Source organism: Pinus tabuliformis, chromosome X (genome assembly GCF_031772625.1).
Source record: "Pinus tabuliformis cultivar Carrire ecotype Pingquan chromosome X, CPIR1, whole genome shotgun sequence".
Lineage (NCBI taxonomy): Eukaryota > Viridiplantae > Streptophyta > Pinopsida > Pinales > Pinaceae > Pinus > Pinus tabuliformis.
The window spans coordinates 1,177,989,830-1,178,008,966 of NC_142308.1; the positions used below are offsets into that span (position 1 = coordinate 1,177,989,830).

General features: G+C 37.7%; 1 pseudogene; it reads right to left on the bottom strand.

Moving 5' to 3' along the window:
• Positions 1–6,283: 6,283 nt before the first annotated feature.
• LOC149144147 (protein LOL3 pseudogene) lies at positions 6,284–6,785 on the bottom strand (annotated as a pseudogene).
• Positions 6,786–19,137: the final 12,352 nt, after the last annotated feature.

A 19,137-nucleotide genomic window follows, 5' to 3' on the forward strand; every position in this document is an offset into this window, starting at 1 on the left:
TTGGTTTTGGACACTATGTTAGGTTGGGCAGACCCACCTATGGTTTTGTGCATGATTTTCACACATGTTTTGTTTTTGGACACGATGGTTTTTCGGTCCATGGTATTGGAAGTGATGGTTTTCGGTCCATGGTATTGGATGCGATGATTTTCATTCCATGGTATTGGATGCTTCGACACGTATAAATCTGTATTGTAACATTAAAAGGAACATAATGAAAAATTAAGCTGGTAGTCCCAGTTTTGGGATCTAGGGGAAAATCTCTGTGTATATGCGTTTTATATGTTATGCTCTCGCATTGTTTATTTTCTGTGTTTTAGAATTCGTATGCAGGTAATTTATGTACGGGGTTAAAACTTACATTTGGTATTAGAGTAGATTTGGCTTCAAGGGGATGCCTTTGTTGCTACGGGGTTTCACTCGGACCTGTGGTAGACCTGTTCAGTGGGAGATCTGCGAGATCGATTCTGGTGGTGAAAGAAGATGGTGAGCAGTGGAAAGATAGAGATCGAGAAATTTAATGGTCAGAGTTTTGAGTTGTGGAAACTCAAGATGGAGGATTTGTTGGTGGATAAAGATCAGTGGATTGCGGTAGATCTGGGTACTAAACCAATGGGAGTGTCTGATGAAGAATGGATGAAGTTGGATCAGAAGGCAAAGAGCAGAATACGATTGTGTGTCTCAGATTCAGTATTTTTGAATGTATCAGGGGAAGCTACAACAAAGGCTTTTTGGGACAAGTTAGGGACTTTGTACCAATCTAAGTCTCTGGTGAATAAACTGTTCCTGCGGAAAAAGCTGTATAACCTGAGGACGAAAGATGGAGACTCAGTGACAGAGCATCTGAACACATTTAATACTGTGGTAAGTCAATTAGCATCTGTTGATATTAAAAGATGAAGATAAGTGCATCAGTTTGTTGTGTTCTCTGCCAGATTCATGGGATAGCCTAGTTATTGCAACAGGTAGCAATGCAACTGCCTTGTAGTTTGATGAAATAGTCTCAGCCTTGCTGATGGAGGAGATGAGACGGAAAAATATGGAGAGCCAGAATGGTGATGCTTTGTCTGTACGAGGACGGTCCCAAAATAGAAACAAAAATAAGTCATTGAGTGGGAGATCTAAATCTAGAGGGAGATCTAAATCTCCAGGAAAGCCTATAAAGGTGGTGTGCTGGAAATGTAGAAAGGAAGGCCAGTTCAAAAGGGAATGTAAATCTAAAGCTCCTAACAAAGGAAAGGGATCTGATGAGTCTCCTTCTGCAGAGGCAAAAACCACCTCAGATGAAGGTGGGGATGTGTACTTGGCTTCTTCAAGTACACATGTAGATCATGAGGCATGATTGATTGACTCATGTGCATCCTTTCAGTTCACTCCCCATAGAGAGTGTTCTGTGAGTATGAGAAATATGATGGTGGTGATGTCTTCTTGGGGAATGATAGGAAGGCTAGAATCATTGGTCGTGGAAAAGTAAAGTTGAAGCTGCAAGGTGGAAGGGTTAGAACACTTCCGGGTGTTCTGCATATTCCTGCATTAGCCAGAAATCTGATTTCTTTTAGTAAGCTGGATGATGCAGGTGTAAAAACAGTGTTTGAGAAGGACACCTGCAAGATGGTTTGGGGAGCACTGGAATTGATGCGGGGAGTTTGGATTGGAACTTTGTACAAGCTGCAAGGTAGCACTGTTATTGATGAGTGCAATAGTTCTATGGTTCCCGAAAGTGGAGCAGAAAGTCTAGTGGTATCTAGAGAGAAGACCATGCTGTGGCATCAAAGGCTTGGACATATTGGAGAGAAGGGCCTTCGAATACTTCATGGTAAAGGTATGGTAGAAGGTATGAGTAATAACTCTCTAGATTTTGATTTCTGCGAAAATTGTGTATATGGGAAGTAGAATCGGGTGAGTTTCCCCTCCGGTGGTAAGAGGGCGAAACAGATATTAGAACTTGCGCATAGTGATGTGTTTGAACCTGTGAAGGTTCGATCACAGGGTAAGTTTGTGTACTATGTATCATTTATAGATGACTTCTCAAGGAATACATGGATATATTTCCTTAAGAAGAAATCTGAAGTCTTTGACAGGTTTAAAGAATTTAAGGCTCTGGTGGAAAACCAGATAGAGAAGAAGATAAAGGTGGTGTTGGGTGTGGAGCCTGATTATCTTCTATATTCAAATGTATCGCCACATTGGACCCCAGTTCAAAATGGGGGCGGCAATGTCGCCCGTAAAATATTCGCTGCAGGGGGGGTCCAGGGGGGGCGGCTGCTGTCGGGCAATTTAATTGCTTAAATTGCTTTCATTAAATTATCAACCAGGGAAACTCGTAAGCTTGTGATGGTGCCAGCAAAATATATGCAGGAGTAGGCAACTAACTCTATGTCTAACTAAATTATTTACGATTCAATATAATATGCAAGGGAAGAGGCTCCTAATTAAGGAGGTCCTGGTTGTCCTTCCCTACAGTATCATAGAGAAATCATTGATTACATAAAACCAGAAACTTGAAATAAAGACAAGAGAATGAACTTTAATTATTGTTCAGATTCAAATAGAGAGAAAGACTAACTTAGTCCCTTGATTGTCCCCTCATATACTAATCCAAACTAAACTAAGATTCATTCATAAGCATAAGAAATGAAATACTTGAAACATAAAAGCAAAAGAATGAATTTCAATTATCATGCACATCAAATGGAGAGAGAGCCTTAGACCCTTGGTTATCCCCTCATATGCTGATAAGATTTAAAACTCATTCACCAATCACAAACAAATCCTCAAACATCTAAGCAATTAAATGAAATAAGATCTATTATGAAATAAAATGTTTCCTTCATCCTTTTAGAGTGAGCTCAATTCTCTTAAGAACAAAGTGACAAATTATTCCATTTACTACACTAAGACAACTTATATCTAAAACTATATAATGGAAATATATGTAAAATGAAGCTTTATTCTATTCCATCATAAGTTGGATACATGCTCCAAGAGTCCTCCCCTTTGGAATGGAGGAGGTACTCCTATTTATACAATGGGATGAAATAACAAACTCATAATGATGATCCACTAATCTCTCTTTAGTTCCATACATTTCTCAACCATCTAGACACATAACCCCCTTTTGTCCTTGATCTTCTCCATGAGGTTTATCTTCTCAAATTCGAATTTGATCCTTCAAGGCCACATAAAGGTGTCTTGGAAGCTTCCTTGGAACCTACACATGTCAAAAAAACAACCCACTTTCCATATATAAAGTAAAATATATTATTCTCTAATATTTAATCAAGAATTTCTCTAAAAAATGCTTAAAAATAAACAATATTTGGAAAATATAAATGAGACCCATTAATGGTGAATAGTAGGGAAAATGGAGTGACAAGGTGGTGAATAGTGAGTGATATAATGGGAGCATAGGTGAAAAATGTATGGTAATGAGTGATATTTGTATGACATTTTTGGAGCCCAACATACTCCCCAACTGAAGCTCTTGCATGTCCTCATGCAAGCTACTACAATGACTTATTTGATTTTATTATTAAATGAGCTTCCTTTTAACTTTGCACATCTTTGGATAACTTTTATTTGTTTGCAAAGCATTTACATATTTTAATGATTGGTTCTTGTGTTACAATCATTATTTACTTTGTTGAGATCTGTTTTTAATGATTGGTTCTTGTGTTACAATCATTATTTACTTTGTTGAGATCTCTTTTTAATGATTGGTTCTTGTGTTTACAATCATTATTTACTTTGTTGAGATCAATCATATGCTCATCATTTTGTAGTAGTTTTTATTGTGGGAAGACTATGTGGGTTAAGATGTAATATGAATGAGGAAAAAAAAATGAAGTGTGAAATTCCCCCCTCCCCAACTGATGGTTTTTGGCAATTTTAAATGAGAAAGGAAATAGTGAAATAGTGGAATATTTTCCAAATATCATCATTTTAGCATCTAAAAAGAATTTCAAGATTAAAGGTTAGAAAACATCATACCTTACTTACCTAAGGAAGTGGATAAATCATGCATGTTCAGCTGCCACAATTCTGATCTGAAGCTTCTTCTTCAAGTTGTGGATGAAAGATGGATCTGTATTGTTGTGTCAACTGTTGGATGATGAATCTGAGGAGTCTGCTGAATATGGCTGAAAATCTATAAGGCTTGGAAGGTATACAAAATATATATAAGTTACATTTCCCCCCAGCCTTATTTATTGACTTGTCCTCAAGTGATGACAAACTGAAAAACAATGAAAGGAACTCGGCTTCATCTGCTACAAAGTACGGGTCTTCAAGTCTTCAACGCTCGATGACACAAATCTTACTATGTGATTAAATGTGTCGATGTCGAACATAGCAAGAAGTTGTTGACTTAGTGGCCGTTAATGAATGCCCCTAGCCAACACAAGAGCTCCCACCATTGATTCCAATGGGAGTCAGGATGTCTAACACATCTTTGTAGGTACGAATAAATTTGTCGTGGTCAATTCACCTACAAGATCCAACGAACAAGGGATATTAATGTACTCCCATTGTTCATTGGCAAGAGTACTTGCCATTAAGGCATGCAAGCCTCTAGGTGTTTTTACAAAGTTAATTGGACTCTAGGACTTTGACTCAATGATATCCATAGAAGCAGGGTTTTATTTGCGGAAATGAAGGGGAATGGTAATGACATGGAAAATGACAATAAGCTTGTAAGGAATGGATGGAAGGAAATGCATGGTGTATGAATAAGAACTCTTGCTGTGAAAAATGGATATGGAAAGGTCATGCTTTATGATTTGACAATTGGTGGAATTCAAAATCTTTTGCAAAAAGGGAGTTGCAAAGGAGTGGTTGTAGAGTTGGATTTGTCTTTAGAATTTTTCATGAATTTAGTCTTTGGAAGACCAATTGTCGTCACAATGTAATCTCCTTATGATCACTTGATTATCCTGTAACCTGTAAAAAAACTTGGTACAAAGAAAACATAAGTGTGCTCTAGAAGAAATGGCCAGTTTCTTCATGATTCTTACGCAAAAATTTCATACCACATAAAACAAATTAAGGACAATCAAAGTGTTGAAATTGACTTAATCATGATATTAAAAGCAATCCATTCTTAAAAATAACCATGAAAAGTAATACTCCCTGTTTTTGTCAGCTAACTTTTGTGCATAGCGAAAAGTTTGGCATTATAGATTCGTTGTGTCCTGCAGATTAGTACGTTATAAAAGCATACAACAATATCAAATTGCCAACTCTAAGCAAGTTAATCAACATTTAAATAATCCACCAAATGTTCTTTTAAATTATTCTTCCAAATGTTCCATTATTTATTTTCAAACCTGCGTGAATTTTGTGGAAATTTTTTTAAATTTTTAAATTTTTGTACTTGTACCAACTCTTGCAGTTTCATCCAGTTTTTGTAATTCTCATGATTCTCTCAATTTACATGCCACCAAAGTTTTGTTTTATGCCAAAAACAATCACAAAACACTTAACATTTTTTTTTTTAACAATGTATTAAGACAATCATATATTATAACAACATAATTAAAAAAAATCAATAACCAACATAACAATAATCAAATAACAAGAAATTATAACTATATTAATTAATTCACTTATAAAACATATTAATATATTAATATAATTAATATATTAATACAATTTTTATATCAAACATTAATTAATAATTAAATAAAATAATTAACAAACATATATAAAAAAATATATATATAACAAATTACAATTAACAAATATTAATATATACAACGAATTTAAAAATATACATAACAACAAAATACAATTATAATAATATATTAATATATTAATACAATTAATATATCAATATATTAATTATAATAACAAACATAACATATTATAATTAGATTAATATATTAATATATTAATATAATTATAATAACAAACATTAATGCAGAGTATAACCAAATCAAAACAAAATAAATAAAAACAAAATAAACCCAAAAATACAAAACAAGCCAAAGAAATGCAAAACAAAACGGGATTAAAGGCATATGAAGATTTTTAGTTGAGGCATATGAAGATTGCGCATTGTATACCTCATTGATGGCAGTGCTCTTGAGCTCATGGAGAGCTGGTAAAATGATTTTTTCTGCTGGAAAATCTCCAAATATTAGCAAGATTTCCGTCGAAAATTTCTCCAAGAAAAACAAGTGCGTGGATTGCACTAATATGGCGGCTGCAACTGCGCTCTAGGAGTTGGGCAGTAGATTTGGGCAGTAGATTTTTATGTGTCATAATTTCTCTGTAGTAACTTCAACCGCAACATTACTCACCATTTTCCCCCTTTCATCCACTATCATCGGATTCTCGACAACCACAGTTTGAGTTTGTGATCGTGTTGGAAGTGCAGAACTAGAAGCTGGGGTTGTAGCTGCCGCTGGAGGTCTTTATACAGGAAGTGGCATTCTCATATTGCTTATTTGTCCAACATTCATAACATAATGACAGACAACACATTTTACAGATGGAGCTCCATATGGGTTCATAAGCGTTGTAAAACAACTCCCGCAACTCATATGTGCAACCTAATTTGCTTCCATTGCGAGATTAACTGTGTTGCAACAAGAGCACTGAACACTAGTTGCTCCATGAACATACATTAGCAATGTACGACAACGTCCACAGATTAGCTGAGCCATTTCTGTCCCAGAAGGTGGAATTGGAGTAACTATGTCGCATACTGCACAACAAACATTTGGTGCACCTTGCGGATAAACAAGAAGAGTTCTACATCCACTGCACACAAGCTGACCCTGCATACCATTGGGGGCGGAAGAGGCATATCCCTTTGAGCACTTCTCACACTTCCATTGCTTTTCAATGCTGTGTTTTCTACGGAAGTGTTTCTTGATGCCAACTAGGTCTCCTAGAGTGTGGCATGGATCGTTGTGAAGGCACGTTGGGTCAGGGCAAACATACACTCGCTTCCGGACTTCTGGAGTAGACCTCTTTAGCAGTTTCCATGGAACCTTGTGCCGGCGCCTGTGCATCTGCAGGTTTTGATCCCTCTAGAACCCCTGGTGGTGGACGAGACAGGAAAAGGGGAGGACGTTCTAGCCGAGGAGGAACTAAACCCTGGGACTTCTTGAATGTGCAGAGGGTTACCATGAATTGATCCTGAAGTGCCTGAAGCAGCAGTACCTGGTGAGGGCAAAGAGCTCATGTTGGATCCAAAAGAAAACGAGGAAACTACGACCTTTTGGAATCTTGGACTAGGTTGCAAACAGAGATTAGCAGCTAATGGTGCTGGCTTTGTTGCAGGATTGAAGAATGTAAAGCACTCTGATTGCATAGAATACACTGAAGTACAGTAATCGATGCAAACCCTATATACATTTGAGAAGTACTTAGATAGATTGAATATTGGCCAGACTGAGGGTTAACTCTGACTATGAATAGTTAACAGTCCAATCCTAAATCACCGAAGCCTTGAGCACAGTTCGGGTGGGAGTGGGACTAAGGAGTCGTAATGATTGCTTGTCTTCTATTTTTGGTCGTTTTGCTTCAGACAATATTTGATTTGCCCTGCATTTCTTTCACGAAAAACACGATAGCAGGGCTCGGTCTGAATCATATCCCTCTCACTAGTCCTGATCCATAGTCCATGCGTTTCGATACTCCACTTTTTGGTTTGAACACCCAAAGAAAATTATTCGAGGCCCCAGGAAAAAAATAATTGAGAAATTGGCGATCTGCACTGAACCTTGGAATATTGCATATTATTACATGGGGATTTTTTTTTTATTTTTTATTATTTAAAAAAAAATTAAAATTTAAAAAGATTAAGTTTTATCTTAAAAAAAATTTTAAGATGATTTTTCACTCATTCACAAAATTCTTTATTGTCGCATTGCAGATTAGTTCTCCAGCAAGAGTATTTTTATTTGGAATAAATCAATAGATTTTCTGATCTTCCTGATCGCACGAAGCGCAGGAAGAGAGCATACTAATCGCTTGATTTGTTTTTATTTATGCAGGGGGCTTTTAAAAAACTGAATTTAAAACTAGCTAAATACTAAAACATCAGAAAACTCAAACTTGAACTCCTTTATGAAGATCCTACTGTCACCAGGTTTCACAAGTTAGTTTTTCTAAAGAAAAATACTAGTACTGAATTAAATTCCTAATGCCTAATCCCTTAGCACCATCCCCGCAACGGCGCCAAAATGTTGGGCAATTTAATTGCTTAAATTTCTTTCATTAAATTATCAACTAGGGAAACTCGTAAGCTTGTGATGGTGCCAGCAAAATATATGCAGGAGTAGGCAACTAACTCTATGTCTAACTAAATTATTTACGATTCAATATAATATGCAAGGGAAGATGTAATACTGTTATTTTTTTGTTATGGATATAGCCCCATCGTATCCATAGAGACACCTACAGGACAGCTTCATGTAAATATACTGAACAGTGGCATCGCCACACTACAGCATATGCCTTGGCATCAATAACATGTAATCTCTATTATCTACTTCTTAATAGAAATTACGAACTCTATTTTCCCCGGAAAAAATATGCAAGGGAAGAGGCTCCTAATTAAGGAGGTCCTGGTTGTCCTTCCCTACAGTATCATAGAGAAATCATTGATTACATAAAACCAGAAACTTGAAATAAAGACAAGAGAATGAACTTTAATTATTGTTCAGATTCAAATAGAGAGAAAGACTAACTTAGTCCCTTGATTGTCCCCTCATATACTAATCCAAACTAAACTAAGATTCATTCATAAGCATAAGAAATGAAATACTTGAAACATAAAAGCAAAAGAATGAATTTCAATTATCATGCAAATCAAATGGAGAGAGAGCCTAACTTAGACCCTTGGTTATCCCCTCATATGCTGATAAGATTTAAAACTCATTCATCAATCACAAACAAATCCTCAAACATCTAAGCAATTAAATGAAATAAGATCTATTATGAAATAAAATGTTTCTTTCATCCTTTTAGAGTGAGCTCAATTCTCTTAAGAACAAAGTGACAAATTATTCCATTTACTACACTAAGACAACTTATATCTAAAACTATATAATGGAAATATATGTAAAATGAAGCTTTATTCTATTCCATCATAAGTTGGATACATGCTCCAAGAGTCCTCCCCTTTGGAATGGAGGAGGTACTCCTATTTATACAATGGGATGAGATAACAAACTCATAATGATGATCCACTAATCTCTCTTTAGTTCCATACATTTCTCAACCATCTAGACACATAACCCCCTTTTGTCCTTGATCTTCTCCATGAGATCATGATCTTCTCCATGAGGTTTATCTTCTCAAATTCGAATTTGATCCTTCAAGGCCACATAAAGGTGTCTTGGAAGCTTCCTTGGAACCTACACATGTCACAAAAACAACCCACTTTCCATATATAAAGTAAAATATATTATTTTCTAATATTTAATCAAGAATTTCTCTCAAAAATGCTTAAAAATAAACAATATTTGGAAAATATAAATGAGACCCATTAATGGTGAATAGTAGGGAAAATGGAGTGACAAGGTGGTGAATAGTGAGTGATATAATGGAAGCATAGGTGAAAAATGTATGGTAATGAGTGATATTTGTATGACATTTTTGGAGCCCAACAACTGCGACCTTTGGGAGCCCCCCCCTAGCGGGGGGTTTCGGGGGCAGCGCCCCCGAAGCTAAAAACAGCTGTAAAATTGCCTTGTAAAAGTATAGTAATTTCTAGTCAATCTGGGCCGTTCATTAGGTGGATGATCTGACGGTAGAACTTATGTTTAGTTTAGGGTTTTTTGCCCTAGAAGGAAACCCCTCTCTTTGTATGGGGGCATTGTATTTGAGGCTGTGTAATAGATGTGTATTCTGTGAGCGAGAAACAGAGAGGTGAGACTGTGAGAGAAAACAGAGGATATTACAGTAGATTTGTTGTAGGTTGTGTCTCTTCATTTTGCTGGATAATAGAAAGGAAGGACTGGCTGTTTGGGGTGGACGTAGCCCAAACTGGGTGAACCACGTATATCTGTGTCTCTCTTGTTTTGTGTGTTTTCTGTGTTTATATTTCTGCAATATTTTATGTGTTCCATTGCTCCGTAATATATAATTTTCTAACAGGTGGTGAGGACAGATAATGGTGGAGAGTTTTGTAGCAAGGAATTTGAAGAATTCTGTAAGAAGTGTGGTATATCACGGTAGAAGACTACTCCATATACACCTCAGCAAAATGGAGTTGCAGAAAGAATGAACAAGACATTGATGGAAAAGGCAAGAAGCATGCTTAGTGGTGCTAGGTTAGGATAGGAATTCTGGGTAGAGGCAGTGGATACTGCATGTTACCTGGTCAATAGGTCACCTTCATCAACATTGGAGGATAAGACTCCAAAAGAGGTATGGATTGGTAAGAAACCCTCTCTTTCACATCTAAGGGTATTTGGATGTGATGCATATGTACATGTTCCAAAGGAGAAAAGAACCAAGTTGGATAGTAAATCTAAAAAGTGCATCTTTATTGGGTATAAGGATGGTTTAAAGGGTTATATGCTTTGGAACCTAGTAACAAGGGAGGTTGTGTACAACCAAGATGTGGTGTTCAGAGAGGTGAAAGATGTTATTAAACATGAAGTCCAACCAAAGGAACCTGAGAAGATAGAGTTTGAGCTAAAGGAGGAAGAATCAGACTCTCAACAGAGGAGGAATCAGAAGATGAAGAGCCACAAACTCCGACTATGAGAAAATTAGTTCGAGAAAGAAGGTAGCCAAAAAGGTATAGCCCATCTGCTTTCTGTTCAAATTTTGCTTTGTCTATTACTGATGATGATCCCAGAACTATGAAGGAACTGTTGGCATTATGGCACAGGTTTGGAGCTATGGCACAGGTGTTGTCCTTGATGGCAACTCTCTTTGGTAACAGATCTCAGTTCAGGCTTTCAGAATGAAGGAAAAAGACATATACGTAGGTTCATCTAGATGAAGATGCGTATACTCGCGGGTTAGACGTTTCAAAGGCGCGTGTGTGTATACACGCATTTTCATGCAAGGAAAAGCGCGTATATGTTGGAGAACTTACCTTTGGTCCATGGTAGTTAGTGCTTGGTATCTGAACCTATGGTTTTGGACCATGGTACCTCGTCAGACGTGTTGATACCAAGTATTGGGTCGTGGTATTGGTTTATTATGGTTTTGGACCGTGGTATTGTGGAAGGCCTAAGACTATAAAAGAGGAAGGAGATCATTTGGCAAAGGATCATCGGAATTATTGTTGAATATCTGATAAAGTGCTAGATTTGGAATACTGGTAATTGGGTTATGGTGTAGATCTGGATCTGAATGAAGGAGGAACCTTAGCGCAAAGAGAAGGATAAGTTCTATTGATGGATCATAATCTTTAAGCTTGAATGATAGTATCTTTGTATGATTTTGATCTGTTATATGTGGCGCTTGCTTGATCTATAAAACTGATAATCTGGGTTAATTAGAATATCTGAAAGAGCGAATTATCCTTTATAGATCTGTACGCAGGTTCAGTGAAGTGAAGGCGCGTATATACGCTGGTTCAGTGAAGGCAAACAACGTATACGCAGGTTGTTCCATACGTAGAAGCATATGCACGCAGGTTTCAGGCTATTAAAGTAGCGTATATATTTTGAGTTGTGATCTTGTTGCTTCTGTTTATTGTTGTAGTGTTTTGGGTTCAGTTTTGGTGTGTGGTTACTGTTACTGTGATATGGGTACAGTCGTCAGAGAAGTGTTTATTTTGATTCAGTTTTGATTGGTGAAAAGGTGATTGGTTGATGCAGAAACTCTTGATGTTTGATTGATGCTAATTGTGGGTCCAGTCTGAAAATTCATTAAATGTGGTCCCTGAAAGAAAGAGAAGGTTGTAGCCTTCTATAGGCCAGCACCTACGTACTAGTATCTTGGCTAGTGCAAGAGCTAAGGGGGTTGTAGCTCCCTTCCAGGAGAAGCTGGAAAACGAGAGATGGTTGTAGCTCTTTGCAGGTTGCAGCCTGCGTACTGGTAAAGGACCGCACCAGTACAATTGTAAAAAGAAGTTTCTAATTAAAGAGAAGATAGAGACGAATTGCAGCAGGTGGTTTTCACCCACATTGGGTTTCCACCTTATATCTTGTGTTCTTGTGTGCGATTGTCTTTCTGCTCTGTTTTACTGTTTCTGGTTACTGGTTATTTGATTCTCAAACACAAATTAATAATCATCATCAGAAAGATTATATGCGGGTTTCCTTCTGCATAGTTGCGTATATATGCGGGTTTAATTAACTGAAGTAGCGTATATCATTTGATTTTGAAAGAAGGAATATTTGACTTGATAATACTGATTCACCCCCCTCTCAGTATTATTTCCAACAATTGGTATCAGAGCAGGTCCTTCAGAAGAATCTTGATCGCTTGAAGGAAGATCTTTCATCATGAGCAACTATGAGAGGGAAGCATCAATCAGGCCACCGATTTTTGATGGGACAAACTTCGTATATTGGAAGGTAAGAGTTACTGCCTATCTTCAATCTCTTGGTATAGAAGTCTGGGATATCATAGAAACAGGGTATACTTTTCCATCAGCAACTCCTATAGATCTGGCTGAGAAGAAGAAATATGAAACAAATGCAAAGGCGATCAATACTCTATTAGGATGCCTATCTCAATCAGAATTTGTCAAGGTAATGCAGTTTAAATCTGCAAAAGAGATATGGGACAAGATTTTTTTGAGCTATGAAGGAGATGATCAGGTAAAATGAGCAAAACTTCAAACCCTCAGGATTCAGTATGAAAATCTCAGGATGCATAATGATGAAAGTGTGGCTAACTATTTTCTTCGTGTAGATGAGATTGTTAATTGTATGAAAAATTTGGGTGAAGAAATAAAAGAGGCTGTTGTGGTTGAAAAGGTTCTAAGATCTTTATCCCCTAGGTTTGAATCTAAAGTTTCTGCAATAGGAGAAAAGGAGAATCTACAAAACCTTAAAATGTCACAGCTGCACGGAATTCTAACTGCTTATGAAATGAGGAAAGGAGGTCTATCGGACAGGAGAGAAGATGCCTTCAAGGCTTCAGGCAAAGGAGAGTACTATGAGTCAGGACACGTGTCAGAAGAAGAAGAAGAATCAAATTTTGTCAGAAATCTTCAACGGGGTACTGGAATATTCAGAGGTAAGTTACCTTTCAAAGGCTTTGCTTGTGGAAGAGTAGGTCACTATGCTGCCAAATGTCCTCATAAGGATAAGATTGAAAAGGGAAAGGAACCTGTTAGATGGAACAAGAAACAGAATGCAAATAAGAAAAGCTATTACACTCATGAAGACAGTGATGGACTATCAAATAGTGATGGAGATGAACGAGGTAATGACTATAAAATTTTAATGGCTTTTGAAGATGATGATTACATGGATCCTATAGACATGGATAGCTTTTATGAAGAGATTTCTAGACTTAAGACATGTTTAGAAGAAAAGAATGTGATCATTGATACCCTGCAATTTCAACTTGATGAAAAAGAAAATTTTCTTGAGAAGTTAGAATGTGAAATTGTTGGCCTTAGAAAAGAAATTGAGAAAACAAAGGCTCTTAATCTTAAATTTGTTAAAGGATCTGAAACTCTAGATGAGATTATCAATGTACAGCGTTCTCCACTAATCAAGACAGGTCTGGGTTATAATGGAGAAACATCTCAAGTATCCACCTCAAAGAGTTATCTTGATGTAGCAAGGAGGAATGAGCAAAAGCCCAATGGAGATCATCAGTAAAGCAGGGACAAATTACATCAAGATCAAACAAAGACTACCAGGTAAACCAAGGGCAATCCATCTTAAGGGTGAACAAAAGCTACAATCAGCCACAGGTAAAAACTTCTCAATTTGCTTCAAGAATGGATGACAATAGAAATTACAATCATTTGGTTGGTAGATTTGATAATCGGAGAAGTTTCTTCAATGGCCAATGTTTCTCTTGCCATAACTTTGGTCACAAAGCAGCTCAATGTGTTGCCTATAAGACAATCATGACTAGAGAAGCTCAAAAACAAAGAAGTATGACTGGGATTACGAAAAGGACCTATAACAACTTTTCAGCCCTTGAAAATGAAATTGAATGTTCTATTTGTAATAACCTCGGTCATGAAGATTCTGAATGCAGGAGCAGGTTTCAGCAGACAAAGGAACAAGCCTCAAGCACCAGAACATGGAGAATAAAGGAACCACAACCAGAAAGATGTGGGATAGCTTTTTATGCAGAAGGACAGGAAAATCTATGGTACATCAACAGTGGATGTTCGAAGCATATGACAGGTGATAAAGAAAAACTTGAATCATATACTGCTTTAGAAAAGGGAAAGAAAGTCTCTTTTGGAAATGATACCCCTGCAGCTATAAAAGGAAAAGGCACTGCTCAGTTGAAAGAAAAGGTCAAAGCTGGAAATGTTTTGTATGTTGATGGCTTGAAGCATAACCTACTGAGTGTCAGTCAGATGTGCGATCAAGGAACCAAGGTAATATTTCGATCAAATGGATGTAGTGTTCGTGATCTTGATACGGGAAAAACAGTGATCAAAGGTAGAAGAACTCCAAATAACTTATACATATTTGAAGAAGGACAACAACAATGCTATTTGAGCAAGGATGATGAACACTGGTTATGGCACCGGAAGTTGGGGCATCTAAGCTTTTCAAAAATAAGGAAAGCATGCAAATACCAGGAAGTTTGTGGTCTTCCAGATATCAAAATTCCAGATAGCACAATATGAAAATCATGTCAGTTTGGCAAGCAAACCAGAACTAACTTCCCTGAGAAGGAAGGATCAGCTAGCAGGCCTCTTGAGCTAGTCCATATAGATGTATGTGGTCCATTTAGGACAAGGTCACCTCGAGGAGAAGAATACTTTATATTATTCATTGACGACTTCTCCAGGATGGTTTGGTTAGGACTTATGAAGCACAAAGACGAAGCATTTGAAAAATTCAAATCCTTCAAAGCCTTGGTTGAAAACGAATCAGATCACAAAATTAAGTGCCTCAGGTCCGACAGAGGTGGGGAGTTTACCTCAAATGAATTTTTCGATTTTTGTGAAGAACATGGAATAAGAAGGGAATTCTCTACAACTAGGACTCCTCAACAAAATGGAGTGGTGGAAAGGATGAACAGAACGGTCCAACAAATGGCTCATCCTATGCTTGATGAATCTGGAACTCCTACAACCTTTTGGGGTGAAGCTGCATTTTCTGCCATTGTTATTCTTAACAAAACAAATGTCTGAGTGAATAGCACTCAAAATCCTCATGAGCTCTGGTATGGTGAGACTCCTTCTGTAAATCATTTCAAAATTTTTGGAAGCAAATGCTATATTAAGAACAATGATGAACAACTTGGAAAACTTGAACCTAGAGCAGATGAAGGCATTCTCCTTGGTTATTCTCCCCACAACAAGGCATATAGGTGTTATAATAAAAGACTTGGAAGAATTGTTGACAACATTGATGTAGTGGTTGGTGAAAAAGGATACATTCCTAGGCAAGTAAATTATGAAAATATCGAAGAGGATGAAGACTACTCTCCAAATCAGACTGATGATGAAGAAAAACCCCAAGAGGCACAAGAGGAACAGATAAGGATAGAAGAGAAGACTCCATCTAGGTACGTTTAGAAGAATCATCCAGAATCTCATATTTTGGGGCAGAAAGAGGCAAGTGTACAAACAAGAAGAACAATTGCAGAAGCCTCAAGCTATTTGGCATTGCTCTCCTCCACTGAGCCACAAAATGTAAAAGAGGCATGCAAAGATGAATTCTGGGTCAAGGCAATGGATGAAGAACTTGAGCAGATCGAAAAGAACAACACTTGGGAGTTGGTTCCTAGACCAAAAGATAAGAATGTCATAGGGAAAAATGGATCTTTAAAAATAAGTTGAATGAAAATGGAGAAGTAATCAGAAACAAGGCCAGACTTGTGTGTAAAGGGTATGCTCAACAAGAAGGAATAGACTTTGAAGAAAATTTTGCTCCCGTTGCTAGACTTGAGGCCATCCGAATGTTCCTTGCTCTCTCAAGCTTTCAAAAGTTCAAAGTATTTCAAATGGACGTGAAATTAGCCTTTCTGAATGGAGACTTAGAAGAAGAAGTGTACATTGAGCAACCAGATGGTTTCATTCTTGGGAATGATCCAAATCTTGTATGCAGACTAAAAAAGGCTCTCTATGGTCTTAAACAGGCTCCAAGGGCTTGGTACTACCGTTTGGACAAATATCTTCATCAATAAGGATTTTCAAAAGGATCAGCAGATAACAATCTCTATATAAAAATTGAAAATGACAAATTGCTAATACTTGTTGTGTATGTAGATGATATTATCTTTGGAAGCAATGAAGAAGCTATGAGTCAAAGCTTTGCCTTAGTGATGCAGAAAGAATTAGAAATGTCCTTGCTTGGAGAACTGACATACTTTCTTGGATTGCAAATCCAACAAAATGAAGGCGGTATCTTCTTGTCTCAAACCAAGTACCTCAAGCAGATTCTGAAGAAGTATGGCATGGAAGATTCGAAACCAGTATGTACCCCCATGGTTACAGGATGCAGCCTCAGTGCAAATGATGAATCAGCAGCAGTGCATAAACCAACCTATAGATCTATGATTGGAAGTCTACTTTATTTGACAGGTATCCGACCAGACATCATGCATGCAGTGGGAATAGTTGGAAGATTTCAGGCAAATCCAAAGGAAACTCATTTTCAGGCAATGAAGAGAATTTTCAAGTATCTTCAAGGAACTCAAAACTATGGCTTATAGTATCCTAGAGATACAGATCTCACTCTTCATGCTTATACAGATGCAGATTGGGCTGGAAGCGTCGATGACAGGAAGAGCACAAGTGGTGGTGCATTCTTTATGGGTTCCAGATTAGTATCTTGGTTCAACAAGAAACAAAGTTCGATTGCTTTATCTACAGCTGAAGCAGAATATGTGGCTGCTGCATCTTGTTGCACTCAACTTCTTTGGATGATGCAAACCTTGTAGGACTTTCAAATCACTTGTACACCACCTATCTCCATCTTATGTGATAATACAAGTGCAATCAGCATTTCAAAGAACCCAGTCATGCATTCAAAGACCAAGCACATACCGATCAAGTATCACTTTCTCCAGGAACAAGTATTGGAATAAAAGGTCAAATTGGAGTATGTTCCTTCTAAGGAACAAGTTGCTGATATTTTCACCAAACCAATGCCCAAGGAGATATTTGAATACCTCAGACATAAGCTGGGAGTAGTTGATGCATCATCTTGCTGTTAAAACTTGTCTGTTTCAGAGAAAAATGGGTGTACGCGAATTTCCTGAGGAGGATCCGCGTACATATGCCGGTTTGTGTAGAGACAGTCGCGTATATGGAGGTTTGATGGATATCAATAGGAACAGGCTCTAGTTGAAGATATTTTGATATGGGTTTGACAGAGACCATCCGGCACAGGTTCAGGGGGAGCAGATAATCTTCTAACAATGCATTGTTGGCATTATCTTAGAAGCTTTTGGTTCTAGTTCTCAGCTGTTGTTGGTTTTAGGTGGATCAGAAGCAGATGGAGAATAGAAGGAAATCTTGGTTGCTAATCTGAATGGTGATTGTCAGATGCTGCCGCTATCAGTTATTGGTGACTTTCATAAGTCTTGTTCTAGATATTTCATCTCTATGTCATGTATCTTTTTGTGGTATCTCTTTTATGGTGTCAAGGTCATGTAATGACCTATTTTGGTTTCCCCACTATGCCTGGGATGAACATGTAATGAACTTGGTTGTCATATATCCCCACATGGTTGGGTGGATGATCCCCACTTGGTTGGGTGATGGATGTATGTATTGAGTCTTTTGGTGATAGGAAGGTCTTTTATGATGTATAAGTCATGGTTCTTCTTGAAGAACATCTTTTGCAGATCTTGCCTACAATCAGGGGGAGCATGGTCAGCACAGCAGGGCAGAAATTTCAGCATGTACTCAGGGGGAGCACAACCCTTTGCCCTTGATGACAAAGGGGGAGAATGACTTTGAGGATGTTGGGTTGCCATCAAGTCCAAAGGGGGAGATTGTTGGCATTATGGCACAAGTTTGGAGCTATGGCACAGGTGTTCTCCTTGACGGCAACTCTCTTTGGTAACAGATCTCAGTTCAGGCTTTCAGAATGAAGGAAAAGACATATACGCAGGTTCATCTAGATGAAGACGCATATACACGCGGGTTAGATGTTTCAAAGGCGTGTGTGCGTATACACGCACTTTCATGCAAGGAAACACACGTATATGTTGGAGAACTTACCTTTGGTCCATGGTAGTTAGTCCTTGGTATTTGAACCTATGGTTTTGGACCATGGTACCTCGTCAAATGTGTTGATCCCAAGTATTGGGTCCGTGGTATTGGTTTATTATGGTTTTGGACCGTGGTATTGTGGAAGGCCTAAGACTATAAAAGAGGAAGGAGATCATTTGGCAAAGGATCATCGGAATTATTGTTGAATATCTGATAAAGTGTTAGATCTGGAATACTGGTAATTGGGTTATGGTGCAGATCTGGATCTGAATGAAGGAGGAACCTTAGCGCAAAGAGAAGGATAAGTTCTATTGATGGATCATAATCTTTAATCTTGAATTATAGTATCTTTGTATGATTTTGATCTGTTATCTGTGGCGCTTGCTTGATTTATAAAACTGATAATCTGGGTTAATTAGAATATTTGAAAGAGTGAATTATCCTTTATAGATCTGTACGAGGGTTCAGTGAAGCGAAGGCGCGTATATATGCTGGTTTAGTGAAGGAAAACAACGTATACGCAGGTTGTTCCATACGCATAAGCGTATGCACGTAGGTTTCAGGCTACTAAAGTAGCGTATATATTTTGAGTTGTGATCTTGCTGCTTCTGTTTATTGCTGCAGTGTTTTGGGTTCAGTTTTGGTGTGTGGTTATTGTTACTATGATCTGGGTACAGTCATCAGAGAAGTGTTTATTTTGATTCAGTTTTGATTGGTGAAACGGTGATTGGTTGATGCAGAAACTCTTGATGTTTGATTGATGCTAATTGTGGATCTAGTCTGAAAATTCATGAAACGTGGTTCCTGAAAGAAAGAGAAGGTTGTAGCCTTTATAGGCCAGCACC